The following is a 13741-nucleotide window of genomic DNA, read 5'->3' as shown; positions in this document are numbered from 1 at the left end:
CTTTCAAATTGAGGTTGATGAAACAACATAGTGTAGGTATGTATGTACTGTAGTGTATACCTGCACTTTACAAAACCATAAACATAAACATCTCAAGATAGTACAATGTTTAAGCTTTCAAGTCCAATGGACATCTCACTCAGTTGACTTTAAAACATGATGTGGAATAAGGAATATGTTATCACTGCGCACCCCTGTAATTTTGTGTCCGAAAATGTCGAATTTGAAAATTGTCACACAGTGATCACATAGATCACTCTTTCCTGCATCGCCCATACCCGCTACCCCTTTATCCACCAATTCTTACCGGCATCTCACTTACCTTATCTCCGGTCTCTCGAGCCTCCCCTCTCCCTGCAGCACCAGTTCCCTCTCCCCAAAGTGGGACCCCTTTTTTTTCATTTTGTTCAAACTTTATTGTACGCCCGGTTCCATTCAAGGGGAGAGGGGGACAGCCCCGCAGTCCTCATCCCCCTTGTTCGGTACAATGGATTTCAGCATTTGTTTAACTGCCGAATGCGCAGTAAAAGCGCATTCTGCTTTTTTTTCTGTGATTTTAGAGTGATAAAGAATAAGGATAAACCATATGGCTCTTACTGGGAATCTCTAGTGGGAGTAAATTGATTCCACTGTTACCAATATAAGAAAATAAGTGGGGATCCATATGACCTGTACAATTTGCAGTAAGATCTTCAGCTTTGTCCTTTGGCTGTTTGCGGAGGCAATTCAGGGGGCTGCGCCCCACCCCCCACTACGGGAAAAGGATTTCCTGGCACCCCGACCCCCTCTGACCCCCTGCCCCACAGATAACCTGAGACAGGGTACCACCTCCTGGCTCATGTAGCGGCTACTACCCCTTTAAGAAATCAGACTCAGAATATTGCAAGGAAATCTGCAGCCTCAGTGAGCCCTGACCAACGGTGTCTGACCCATTTGGATGACATTCAGAAACTCCCCAGTGTAGAATCATTCAGAGACATGCTTGCTGCTACCGCAGAAAAAGAGCAGCAGGGTTTGGAGCAGATGGAAGTCCTGTCCCCCCACACGTGGGGCCTGGGGCGTGCATGCCAGGGCACATGTGCAACTCTGGCAGATCCAAGAAGGCGTACCAGCCTTTTAGGTTTGGTCCGCATTGGGAGGAAAGCCACAAATGGGTGCAAGAAGCAGGCAATTCCTGAATAGGGAAAATGATCACACTCCGTTGCAGGTCCTTACAGAACGCCCAACTGAAGGGAAGGGAAATTATATAAATACTCACACAGAGAAGAGTACTGTAGGAGTATGGAACAGCGTAGTAGATAGTGGGGGGGCAATGGCATTGGAGGTGCAAAAGGAGGTGAGATGCAGGAGAAGTTAGAGGTGAAGGGGGAGTTAAAGTTACAGAGGGGACTTAAAGAAGTTGCAAAAAAGAAGTAGTGGAACTATGTGCCCTGCTAGCCTGCCCCGCTCATCATAAACCCATCGTCCTACCCCCTCCCACACACAATACAAACCCCCAAACACATTTGCCTGCTGTTCAAGGGAATGTTGGGTGTAGTGCACTGAAAGTGCAAGTTCCAACCTCTTCCTACACAGTTATTTTAAAACGAAACCATTCCGGAACGGTTTCTTTTTAAAATAAAAGTATAGGAGCTGTAAAACTTAATTTAATAAAGTAGAGGAGCACCGCTCCCGACCGCTCACGCTCACTTCGACCACTGCTTCAAAGGCATAGGGAGAGTAGCAAGCAGCAACTAAAAGAACTGTTTATTTGTTGTCTGTGAGAAGTGGAAGGAGGAAGGAGCACCTTGAGGAATGCCAAGGAGGTCTGATGACAGTCAGCTCGAGGGCCAAAGACAAGGTTTACCAAAAGACTCATAAACATGACCAAGCGTTTGCTCCATGAGGAGGAGAGCAACAGGGTTGTAAGTTTGGTACCCTAAGCCAGGGAGGTGATCCAGAACCCAGTCGAACACAGGGAAGCACTCCTGGCATATCTGACCTCTAGGAGATGTCGTTGAACCTTTTCAAAGAGAACCTAGAGCTGCAACAAGAGAACTCGCAACATCTAGGAAATGCGATACACCCAGTGAAATCACAGGAAAGGCACTGCCCCACCAAAACACCATTTAATGGACAACAGACTAAGACCATGGTGGAACCAGACAGACTTTTGAAACTGCTTTTGAGCTACGAAGACTTTTGTTATTGTTTGAGCTGTCCAACACTGTACATACTCCCGAATTAACTTTGTGATGCGAATCCTTGGGCTGCATCCTTTTTTGCAGTCTTGTTGGCTTAGTGACAAATTAAAGACTGCCTAGAGATGGGTTAACAGGTCTTGACAGTTTTTTAAAGTTGATATTCTTTCACTCCCAAGAACAGCAACATGACAAAAAAGTTAAAATCATTCCTTTTCAGTATATCTTTCTTTTAATGTTCAAACTAGTTAAATGGTTGCAGATGAATGCTTTGCTTGTCTGGTGGTTGCTTCCCATTATTAAAGTGGCAAGTCGTTGGAGAATGACTGTGGCCTATAGAAAGTGCTATATCATGAGAGCAGGCCTCAAAATGTGCACTCTCCATTAGCAATAGACAAGTGATTATTGGCTTTCGGCAAGTAGGAAATAGCGGGCTGGATGCATGTGGAGGACTGAGGGGACAAGTGACACATATATGCATATATATATATATATTAATTTTAAAAACTTTAGGTAAGAGGGAAACAACTTCTTGCAACAAAGCGCATGAAATTCGCCAGGTGTTGCAAGTGACGGAATCTTACTTTGGAGTTCCCCCCATGATGTAATCTACGATGTCATATCCAATGTCCTGTTGATGCCATCTGTGATATCATCTATGTGCTCATGGGCTGAGCAATGGGGGAATCCGAGTTAAGGTTGGCGTCGCTTGCAACAGCCCGAAATTTCATTTTTTTGGGGGGTTTTTTGCAATACATTGCTTCACCTTAACTGTCTCTGTTTTTGTTCATATTTTACCCCACCTGTAGTAGTAATATATCATGGCCCACTGGCCATGGCCTTCAGTTGTGGCAACTGACCAATTTGCGCCATTTACTCTAAAAAACAGTGGACCAATTTCTCCAAATTTTCAAATTTGAGGGGGTCTATATCAGGCAATTACTTTGGAACATTCCAACCAGATCCATCAAACGAGTCAAAAGGTGTTAGCAAAAGAATGTTTGCAAAAGCCAAAGTTTGAAAAAAAGGTATTTTTTAAGGCACATGTATGGTAATTTCCTGCAGCAAAATCGATGACACTTGGTGGGTGTGGGCAGTGACGAGTCACCTGCCCCTAGATGTCATCTATGGTGTCATTTTAGATGTCTTTGTTAATCCCTACTGTGGTCTCATGTATGTGTTCATGGCAACAGGAGGGGACTCTTAGTTGAGGTTGTTGCCATTTCCCACACCCGCCAAATTTCTTGGGTTTTGCTGTGATAAATTGGTTTATCTTAAATATGTCTGAACTTAAAGTTGTTTCACTGAATTTCAAGGGTATGCTTAGGCTATATCTTATCAAAGGCCCACTTGCCAGGGCCGCCGCCCCTGTCCACTCTATATTGATTATGATAAAATACCATGACTCATATCTCCCTCATCAGTAATATTTTGGTTCCTTTGGGAGAGGCCACTGTCCCCATAAGAATGATTTCTGTGGCAACGCAGCATTTTCCCATTAACACAGTGATCGGCTAACGCTCGAAAGTTGAAAAGTCTTCCTCATTCCCACCGCCACTCTACATGTGCACCCCTCCTTCATTTTAGGGCCCACCATATTCCCCCCACTGCGAAAACCCACATGACCCTCTACCATTATCCCATTTCCCCCGCTCGTTCCTGTGATGCACTTTTCTTTCTGATCGTCTCTTTGGGCTTAGTGCACAAAAACCCAGACTCGCTTCAAAGTGGAAAAGGTCGCTTTAATGTGACAGGCCAAAGCTCACAAACAAACGCTAACCTGGCCCCTGGCCTCACAGACTAACATTAACCACTTTAACAATTAGCCAAACATTAAATAAATAAATAACTCTTTATGCTTCAAACAATAAATAAATAATTAACCCCAACTACCTCCCTACCTATCCCCAGGCCCTTACCATCCCCTTACCATCTACTCAAACCTTCATTCCCGCTTTTTGGCATCATCTCCCCGGGGCCATGCCCCTCCATCTTCAAGACCTGCTCCCCTCTCTGCACCCCCGGGGTAGCCCATTCGTGCAAACGGCACCACCCCCATCCTATACCCGCCTTATTCCCCCCATTGCTTGCCTCCCCCCTCATCCAAAGGGGCCATGCCCCCCGGCCACCAGGAAAAACCCTCCCCTGAGGTGTTCTTTTCTGCCCCACCCCTGTATAGCATACTACCTCCAACTCTTCAACATGTCCTGTAACAACAACGCAAATCCAACAGGTAGTAGCTATTACCAAAAACCGACAGGTGAACCCCCATCTTCCCGGAAAACTTCAAAGTTCTCATATACAATCTCCTTATGCTCCAAAACTCGCCATGGCCAACTCACTTCTCTACATCCCCCTAATAGCCCTCATCTCCTTAATCCTCACCCTCAAAACATTCTCTTGGGAGAAAACACTGTACTCAACTGCCCTAAACTTTATACTCCTACATTAACAGACACCCTGCATACATTGACCGGTCCTTATAATCGTCTTCAAAACATCTCTCCAGCTGCATCTGTGAAAGAAAAGACAAGATCAACACCATGCGCAATCGAAATCAATCCACCTTACTGCACTCCGCTGCTAATCCTCCCTCATATCTAAGACCTGACACTGTAAACCTCAAAGAATTCCTGTTGCCCCCAATAATTCCATGCCCTACAGAAACCTTTCTCCTCTTCTGCGCTCACTACCTCTCCTTTCTGGCCAATCCCTCAGCCCGTACCTTTCCCTTTACTGCTCATACTCTCCAACCCCAAACCCCTTACCACTTATCCTGGTATCCAAAATCTCCCCTGACCAGATACCGAAAGCCTGGTCTCCTTTATGTGTCTGCCCCATGTTTTGTTTCCTAAACCGAGCACCAATGCACCTCCCTTCCCCTAGCAGCCACATACTTTCTTTTTCCCCCTTATTTAAGAGTTCCATACTAATTATTATATTCATGACCACTTCCATGCCCCAAAACTCCTTAATTAAACCTTCGTCAATCTGTACCAGCACCCTTATTATGCATCCCCCCCCTTTTTGGACCCTACGCCACCAACTTTGTTCATCCCACCACGCCCAAACTCTCCCCCCAACCTGCTACACCCACCCCCCTTTTTTTATTTTTCTTTCTTCTTCCCCAACGCCCTCAAATTTACTTCGAAAACCCGCCAACATGTTCCTCCCCGCCAACACTTCCGCAGAGCCCTAACAGGTCCTTGTCAACCTAGACTCCTTTGACCCTTCTTTCCTATTTCCCCCATTTATGTAATTATTTTCTTATTCCTTATTAGTTTCTTCTGAAACACCCTCTTGCCCTTATACCCCATGCCCCCCTACTCACTGCACTCTGACACCACCGGCCCACCGCACTCCGACACCACCTGCCCACTGCTGCCCCCCACTATTTTTTTCTGAAAACCTGAAAATCTTCTGATGTTCCCCCTGTCATTATTCCTCTTATTTATTTAATTTCCTAACCCACTAAAGCCCTAACCTATGTGGTATACCAGCATTAAGTATTCATGCATACAGCGCCCTGGCCTCCTCTGTCCCTCATATGCTCTCCCATCTGGTACCCCCAACTAATGCTGCACTAAACCTTTTCTTCCCAATGTTCCTCACTTAAACCACAAACATTCTCCTCTCCTCTGCCAGTCCATGTAATAACCTGTAACCATAACCCAAGCCCAACCTCCTCCTATATGAGGCTGGCATATTGAACAGCATCTCATGGCTATCCACCCTTGCATGGGGACTCCCTGCTCCCGCCACGACCATACCAACTGCTCCCCGCTCTTACCCTGCAACCTTCCTTCTTGCTCCCCACTGCACCGGGGGCCGTACCCAATCCCTCCGTCCATGCATTTCCATGTTCACCCTTGCAAATGTCCCATTATCATTGATGTTTCCCCCCACTGCACCGGGGGCCGTACCCGCTCCCTCCGTCCATGCAGTTCCACGTTCATCCTTTCAAATATTCCATTATCATTGATGTTTCCCCTACTGCACCGGGGGCCGTACCTGCGCCCTCCGTCCAAGCAGTTCCATGTTCATCCTTGCCAATGTTCCATTATCATTGATGCTTCCCCCACCGCACCAGGGGCCGTCCGTGTACCCCCGTCCATGCAGTTCCATCTCAATGCCGTTCCCCACTGCACCGGGGCCCATCTGTGTACCCCCCGCCCTGCAGTTCCATCTCAAACTCGCTCCCCCCACTGCACCAGGGGCCGTCTGTGTACCCCCGTTCATGCACTTCCATCTCAATGCCATTCCCCCCGGTGCACCAGGGGCCATCCGTGTACCCCCATCCATGCAGTTCCATTTCCGACTCGTTCCCCCACTGCACCAGGGGCCATCTGTGCACATGCCGTTCCAACCACCCCCCCTGCTACTTCACTTAGCATCACTGCCCACTTTCACCCCTTACCCTTGCGTGTTGCTCTAACTCTGCTCCTCAATCTGCACACGAAACCAGTTATACCCCTTTTGCTCAAAACCGTTTAGCCAGTTTAATTTTGTAGATCCTCACTTCCCTTCCTTTCTTTCTTTTAACTTCTCCCCTGTTATTATTTCCATGTCCCGTCCCTGTTGAAAAGTATAACTCCCTACTGCCCAATGTTCATCTCCTCCCATTCCACTCTCCTTAACCTCCTTCAAACTTCCCCCCTTATACTGACAGTTTCTCCCAGACTTAGACCCTGCCAGTTACTCCATTAATCTAAAACTTTTTGCTGATCTGTATTCACCCAACTTAACTGTCACCAAACTCCGCTGACACCCCCACCCACTTCCCCTGAAGCCCACAAACTAACATCGTACGATAACTTATTACTTTGATGCCGTTCACGCAAACCCACCTACTTCTTGCCCCGATAATGTTCAAGAAATTAATTAAATTCCGATAGCACTCTTGAGCTCACAATCACCTGCACCGTAGTCGGATGTTCTACCAATGCACCAATGTTTTAGCCTATTCCTTCATATAGGAACCCTTTCCACCCGGCCACCGCTCCCCCCCCCCGCAGCAACCCTTCCCACCCAGAAAAATTGCCGGCTTCATCCTTCCTCTTGCCCCTCCCCCCAGCCCTGTCCCGTGTGACAGTCGGCACTGAGGCAGTAAAAGGGGTACCTGCCATCCTACCCTTCCGCCGAGCTCCTAAACCACAAGGCCCCAGAAGGGCCATACAACCACTCCATCCCTGCCTTATTCTGCGCCGTCTTACACCTCATGCCAAGGTAGGCTGAACCCCAATTTCCCTTGAGCCCCTACTCTCTTCTCTCACTTAACCGATCACCCTTTATCCTACCCTCAGGCACCCTATATTCACTTAAAAATAGAAACTCCAACTTATCCTCGTCTTCCCTCCATCTTGAGCCCTCCACTCAGTCACGGCCAATTTCCGATGGTCATACTCTTCGCCAGGCAGATATGGGGGGTAGTGCGCCCCCCCTCTGCAGTTAGCTCCCTCTGGGATGACCTCCTTGCCCCCTCAAACTTGCTGTGCCACCCCCGTCCCAGAGTTCGAAGCAGCCCCAAAACCATCCTCTTCCCTTCAACTATCCCTCACGCTCTCCCCTGCTAACCATCAGTATACTGTACTGACTTGCTACCCTCAGAGTCTCACGGGTACCGGGCCCGCCCCCTTTCCCTGTATCCTATGCCCCGTCCCCCTTCCTACCAGACCCTAAGCGGTGTATCTGAACCTTAAAAAAAAATCCCCTTCCTCCTTGCACATTACACCAAGCTCCCTTGCTCTAGCTTTGCCTCAACCAAGCACTGCTGCCCCTATTGTACTCCCGCTCGCATTTGGGTACGAGCACGCTATACAAGATGCATGGCATCCTATCCGCCTCCCGCCGGCACGTTCTGCCGCTCCACTTTCCGTACTCATCGTCCCTTTCAAAATACCCATCTTGTCCCTCCAGTGCTCCAACCCATTTCTTGTTGGTATTACCCCCAATCCTGTTCCTCCTGGGATATCCATTCTTCCTGCATAATCACCCTTTATTTAATTTATTCATTTAATGCGTATCAGATTTCTTTAATCACATCCTTTAACCACCAATAAACCTTCTGCATCACCTTCACACCCCCCACCTTACCCTTCCCAAATACCACTGCACCTTCAGTCCAAATTCCGCTCACCTCTTTTTCCAAGAACGTTGCAGCATGAAGCGTACACCCCACCGCCGCTGCAGTGCCGTAGCGCGAAGCCTACAACCCCACCGCCGCTGCTCTGCCGCTGGGAGAGGGACCGTCCATATCTCTCCCCGTTCACTGCAAACTCCAAACTGCTGATGGGGGGGAGCCGTCCAAAATCTCTCCCCACTCCCAGTGCCGGTGACAGCGTTCCAGCCATTTCCCTACACCAAGCTGTCGGTCCCAGGGACGTGCAATTCCCTTCTGCTCCCGTTGTAAGGGGGGCTTTCCTAGCCCCTCCCCTTACCCCCAGGGATGATGGCATTCGCCAAACCCCCTACAGACTCATGGATCAGCCGTGGCTGTACTGACCCCCTAAACACCCACCCCAAGGTGACCCTGTGGCCCTCCTCAGGTGGTGGCCCCCCACCCTGGCATATGCCCCCTGGCTCCCTTGCACCCCCTCAATAACCCAACTAGCCCACAAGCCCTACTTACTTAACATTATCCACCCCCCTCCTCCGATCACACTGCCATAGGCATTGGCCTTTACCCTTGATGTTCCTCTCAGGCAGTGGCTCACCTAGCCCTGCCCGCTAGCTGATCCCTCCCCACTCCCAACCCACTGCAGCCCCCCTTTCGCTAACTGATAATATCAAAACCGGGGGAGGGCCAATCTCGCCCCCCACCCTATGTATGAACCCCCCCAAACCTCCCCTCCTGTACTGCCACCTCCTTTCCCCCAACCCGCCCTGCCTCCTAGAGCCCCTTATGCCGCCCAAACGCCCCCACAGCATCAGGTGCCGGCGAAGGCCCAGGCAACACAAATGCCGCTAACCGCCACACGTTTGTTTTTACTATTTATTTATTTATTATAATATATATAATTGGGCCAACCACTCCCTACTACTCCCTCTATGCACCTCTTTTATTTATTATGATTTATCTATGTTCTTTTTTTTTTTTATAAAACCATACCCCTAAACTGCCCCCCCTTTCTCCTGCCCGCCGCTCAGGCTCGGAGCGGCAGGTATGCCCCCCCGCCAACAACCGCGACCACCCCCTACCGGCTCCCCTGTCACACCGCACTCGCGTGTGGCTGACAGCCTACTTCACAACGTGGCCCCTTTAAGGCAGCGCCTTGCACCGCCCGGCCCCTCCTGACTGAAGCCGCTCCCAGCAAGCACCGCTCCCAGCAAGCGCCGGCCGCACCAGCTCACGCGCTCGCCGGCCCGCAGCCGCCTTCCCCCCACCCTCACACATGCCGCCGCCGCACTACAACCCACGGCAGAGGCCTGCCACCCCAAAGCAGCAACGCCCCAGCCCTCGCTCCAGGTAAGCCAAGGGGGGGTACCTTATCTACGGTACCCCCGCTATACGCACTGACCTACATCTAGCTTTTTTTTTTTTAAACTACCCGCTACCTACCTACGCTACACCACCCACACAACACCCCACCACCTCCTTCACTAGCCCTCCCTGCTCACCTCGCTAACCTAACAGGCCCTGAGGTAGGGAACGCTCGATAGCAGGACACCCTGACAAAAAGACTTGCCCTTAACGATCTCCTGCTCTCGAACATTCCCTGCCCCTTAAATACCCCCCCCCCCCTTGCGGCGCTCTACGCACAGGCCAGCTTTGCGATTTTCACTGAGTAATCGTACGAGATTCCTGCAGTAAAATGAAAATGATGTGACTCAAAATGGAATCTCCAGCCCGCCCCAAAGTGCAAAACTCACCGTTTGGTCCTCTTTCACACTCCCCAACTACATATACCCTGATGTGAAATCTCACCTTTCCCTCCTCCAAATATAATTTTGAGCATGTTCCTTTTTTGCCTTCCGGTCGGATTGGTGCAGAAATCGTTTGCATCGAGCATAAAAATAGGGGCTATTTCATTTTTTTTAAACCTCAGCGCTGCAATGCACCATGGGAGCTACATAAATGTTTTTTGGGTGCGGGGTCCCCCACTTTTGTATAAATTTATACCTAACTAAAAAAGCAAGGTCTGCAACGCTTTGTTTTGCGCAAATCCATTCAATGCACATGTTTAAAGGAAGAACCTTTTTCGATATGATAAAATGGGCTCAGGTTGACAACAACTTGATTTTCTACACGTAATAACTTTTGAACCGTTTGAAGTATGAGCCCTCACATTTCCAGTTTGGGGTGAGGGGCTCTGCCAGACCATCGTATTCGAGCCTTAGAGCCAGATCCATCGATTGAGTCAAACACTATTAGCAATAGTATTTTCTCAAAAGTCGATGGATCAGGGTTTTCTTTTCACCCTATAATATACGTCAGTTCAGTTTGCTTTTACCATGTTATCCAAGGGTAGAATAAAGAGTTGATCTAAAAGAAAACACCTTAATTAATCTAACAAAGTAATTTATTTGCAACCTTTCATGGTCTTGACCACTTGCTGAGGCAAAGATGAAATTAAGCAATTGAAAAATATTGGGCCTCATTACGAGTCCGGCGGTAACCGAGGTGGTAAAACCGCCTGGTTACCGCCAGACTCATATTACCATTCCGCCTCCGTGATTCCCGGAATTACCAGGGCATTACAACCCCGGTTTCCCGGGAATCACGGAGGCAGAATGGTGTTAATCCCCATTCCCATTGAGTCCTGTGGGACCTGTGGGACTCAATGGGAATGGGGATCATGGAAACACCGGCAGCATCTCGTAATGCTGCCGGTGTTTCCTCGTCCGCCTGCAGACGGGCGGTGTTAAACCCGCCAGGTCAAACCTGGCGGGAACATCACCTATCGCCTGCAGGAGTCAGGATCAGGCGGTCCAGAAACAACGGTGGCGGCGGGTTTACCGCCACCGTTATTTCCGGACCGCCTGATTTGTAATGAGGCCCATTGCATCTTAACTAGCCCATTCTGGGATTCATTGCATCTTAACTAGCCCATTCTGGGATTCCTTATTTTCTTATCTGTCTTTCTGGGGACCTGATTTGTAGCTTCTTCCGAGAGACATGCATTACAGATGTTCACCCCGACCCACACACAATGCAGTCTTCAAGGTCTGAATGGTACAGTGTGCTAATTGAGGCAGGGGTCAGTGGAACTAAAAGGAAGGGAGCAAAAAAAGAGACACCCATAGAGCACTCTCAGGAAGGCAGGAGGAGATGGGATAGTGCCAGCCATGGTAGGTGAAGTCATGTTGAAGATCGGTATATGTCAGGCTGGTCAGTGGTGGGACAATCATCCACATATCGCGCTTGTGCCACTACAAGGCCGGTAGGGAGGAGGCATGACCTGTCATGCGTTCATCCTTTCACTTGTGGAGGCCGGTGTGGTACGTTTGTATCAAATACCATATTCAGTTAGTCTTTTAACACAATCATGAGGAAAGCCTGCATTCTGACACGAGTTGGGGGCCTCCACGGTCCTCTGGGAAGATTGTGGGGCTGGAGTGTTTTGACAGCTGATTGTGTTGGGATAGAGAGTAAGTCTTGCAACGAGTCATTGCCTTATAGAGGCTGGTTTGGTGTCGGGTAGTCAGAAGACACTGAAGAGCTTTGGCAATCTTGATAGAAAGTGTCAGGTCTAAATGTTGTTATCACTGCATCTCTATGTGGGTCTGTCGGTAGGATGTATATGAGCTTCTGGATTATTGGAAGGAGTTTGATATAAGCAAATAATATTGAAAATATTTGCTAGAGGGAGGTTCAAGCTGTAGAGGCATTGAGGTTTTTGAAAAATATCGAGAATTAAGCATTCTCTCTCACACATAGGAATATTGTGTACTCGGCACCCATTTTTCAATATCCCGTACTGTGTTAAATATGGTGAAAGTATTTACCTATCTATTAAGTGGCATCTCTAAACGTTCAACTTTATACCTGCTGTAATAGAGTTCCATTGGGATGGAACTAAACATGTTATGATTTATGAGTGTCTGTTTGGGGCGTGTTTAAAAATAAATAATTTTGGCTGTAAATATAAGATAGACCATCTTGATCTGACATCACAAGTGTCCATGCTTGGGGTAAATCTACAGGAACTGGAGGGGCATGGGAATGAAAGGTCAATGATTGAGCGGGAAAGTGGAGGATACAGTAGGAGGAAGATGTCAGAGCATTAGCAATTAGAAGTAATTTGGTGTGCTTTAGATGGGTGATAAGCTGTTATCATGGCTATACAAATGAGACATATAGGGTGACGGATCGATGCTAGGGTGACCTGGAATAGTATCAGCGAGCCATTAGTAGAGAATCCATCAAATATTGATTATTATTACGTACTTCCTGCCATAGTATGTCAGAGAAGTTGCTGCCATGTTTCTGGAGAATACATAGCTATATCTCGGGTCTGCAAAAGCAAGCACAAGACCACAGTGTTGAATTTCATTCAATAAGCACTACCCAATGTTCTATTATCGAAAGCAACTCACCAGTATGACTTTCAGTGAGATGCCTTGCAAATGTTTAGTGACATTCTAAATCCTCTGTTGCAGATTTTTTATCAGGAGGCAACATATACAACAGATCCTCCAAGTGAAATGCCAGAGGTTTACTATAACATGCACCCAGGCTTGGCAAAGCAAGTGGTCATTAACGTCCTACTAAATACAATAGTCGTCCTGACTAAGCAGGTCAGTTTCCTTCTGACACTTTGAAGTACAAGCTGTCCAGGTCAGAAAACGAGGCTAAAGGTTTACTGGATGTGAGACAGGCAGACGGGCGGTTAAAGAAAAGCAGAGTCCTGCTAGACAGAACCATAGTCTTAGGTGATATTCTAGCAGAAGTAGAGAATGTTGCTCTTGACGGTTACCAGTCATTTGGTCGAAAACCAAATGATCGAATGCCATTTGGTCGAATGCCAAATGGTCGAAAAAATTGTCAATTTTTGTTAGTTTTTTTTTTTATGGTGGGGGTTCCGCCCCCCCCCCCCAGCCCCCTTTTTCTTTATTTTTTTTTTACCAACCAAAACGAAAAAATATATAAATAAATAAATAAAAAAAATTCGACCTTTTTTTTTCCGACCAATTGGTATTCGACCAAATGGTCATTCGATCTTTTATTTTCGACCAAATGACTGGACACCGCTCTGGACAACACTTCTAGACCAGGTGGCATTGTGGGAAGTTAATTTGAAAGTGTACAAAGATTCTTGAATCTCTGTTATCGAGAGATTACCAAGAGGCAACCTCCCAATCAAGCACCCTAAAAATACAAAAAGAAATCCTAAAGTGGGAAAGTACAGTCGGTTCTCAGGGTCTTGGTATCAGTGTGAAAGCAGTGTTTTATCACAACTCCTACTTCAAAAATATTGCAATCATTTTGCATTTTTTGGCCATTCCGCCAACCTCCCCCTGTACACCGGTACCCTACCCTTCTTTTTTGTATTTCTTTTTTTACATTTTCACCTTTTTGGAAATCAGCCAAATTCGGGCATGTTTTTAAGAAAGACATGTTT

At 47.7% G+C, this 13741-nt stretch overlaps 1 protein-coding gene across 1 annotated transcript in view; it reads right to left on the bottom strand.

Annotated features, from left to right (window-relative positions):
* SHC3 (SHC adaptor protein 3) overlaps window positions 1-13741 on the bottom strand; it is a 507698-nt gene that overhangs the window by 332052 nt on the left and 161905 nt on the right. The window lies entirely within an intron of this gene.

Source organism: Ambystoma mexicanum, chromosome 6p, assembly GCF_040938575.1.
Source record: "Ambystoma mexicanum isolate Mex_15411 chromosome 6p, UKY_AmexF1_1, whole genome shotgun sequence".
Classification (NCBI taxonomy): domain Eukaryota; kingdom Metazoa; phylum Chordata; class Amphibia; order Caudata; family Ambystomatidae; genus Ambystoma; species Ambystoma mexicanum.
The sequence above is the reverse complement of the archived record's forward strand: the minus strand, read 5'-3'. Positions and strand labels throughout refer to the sequence as shown.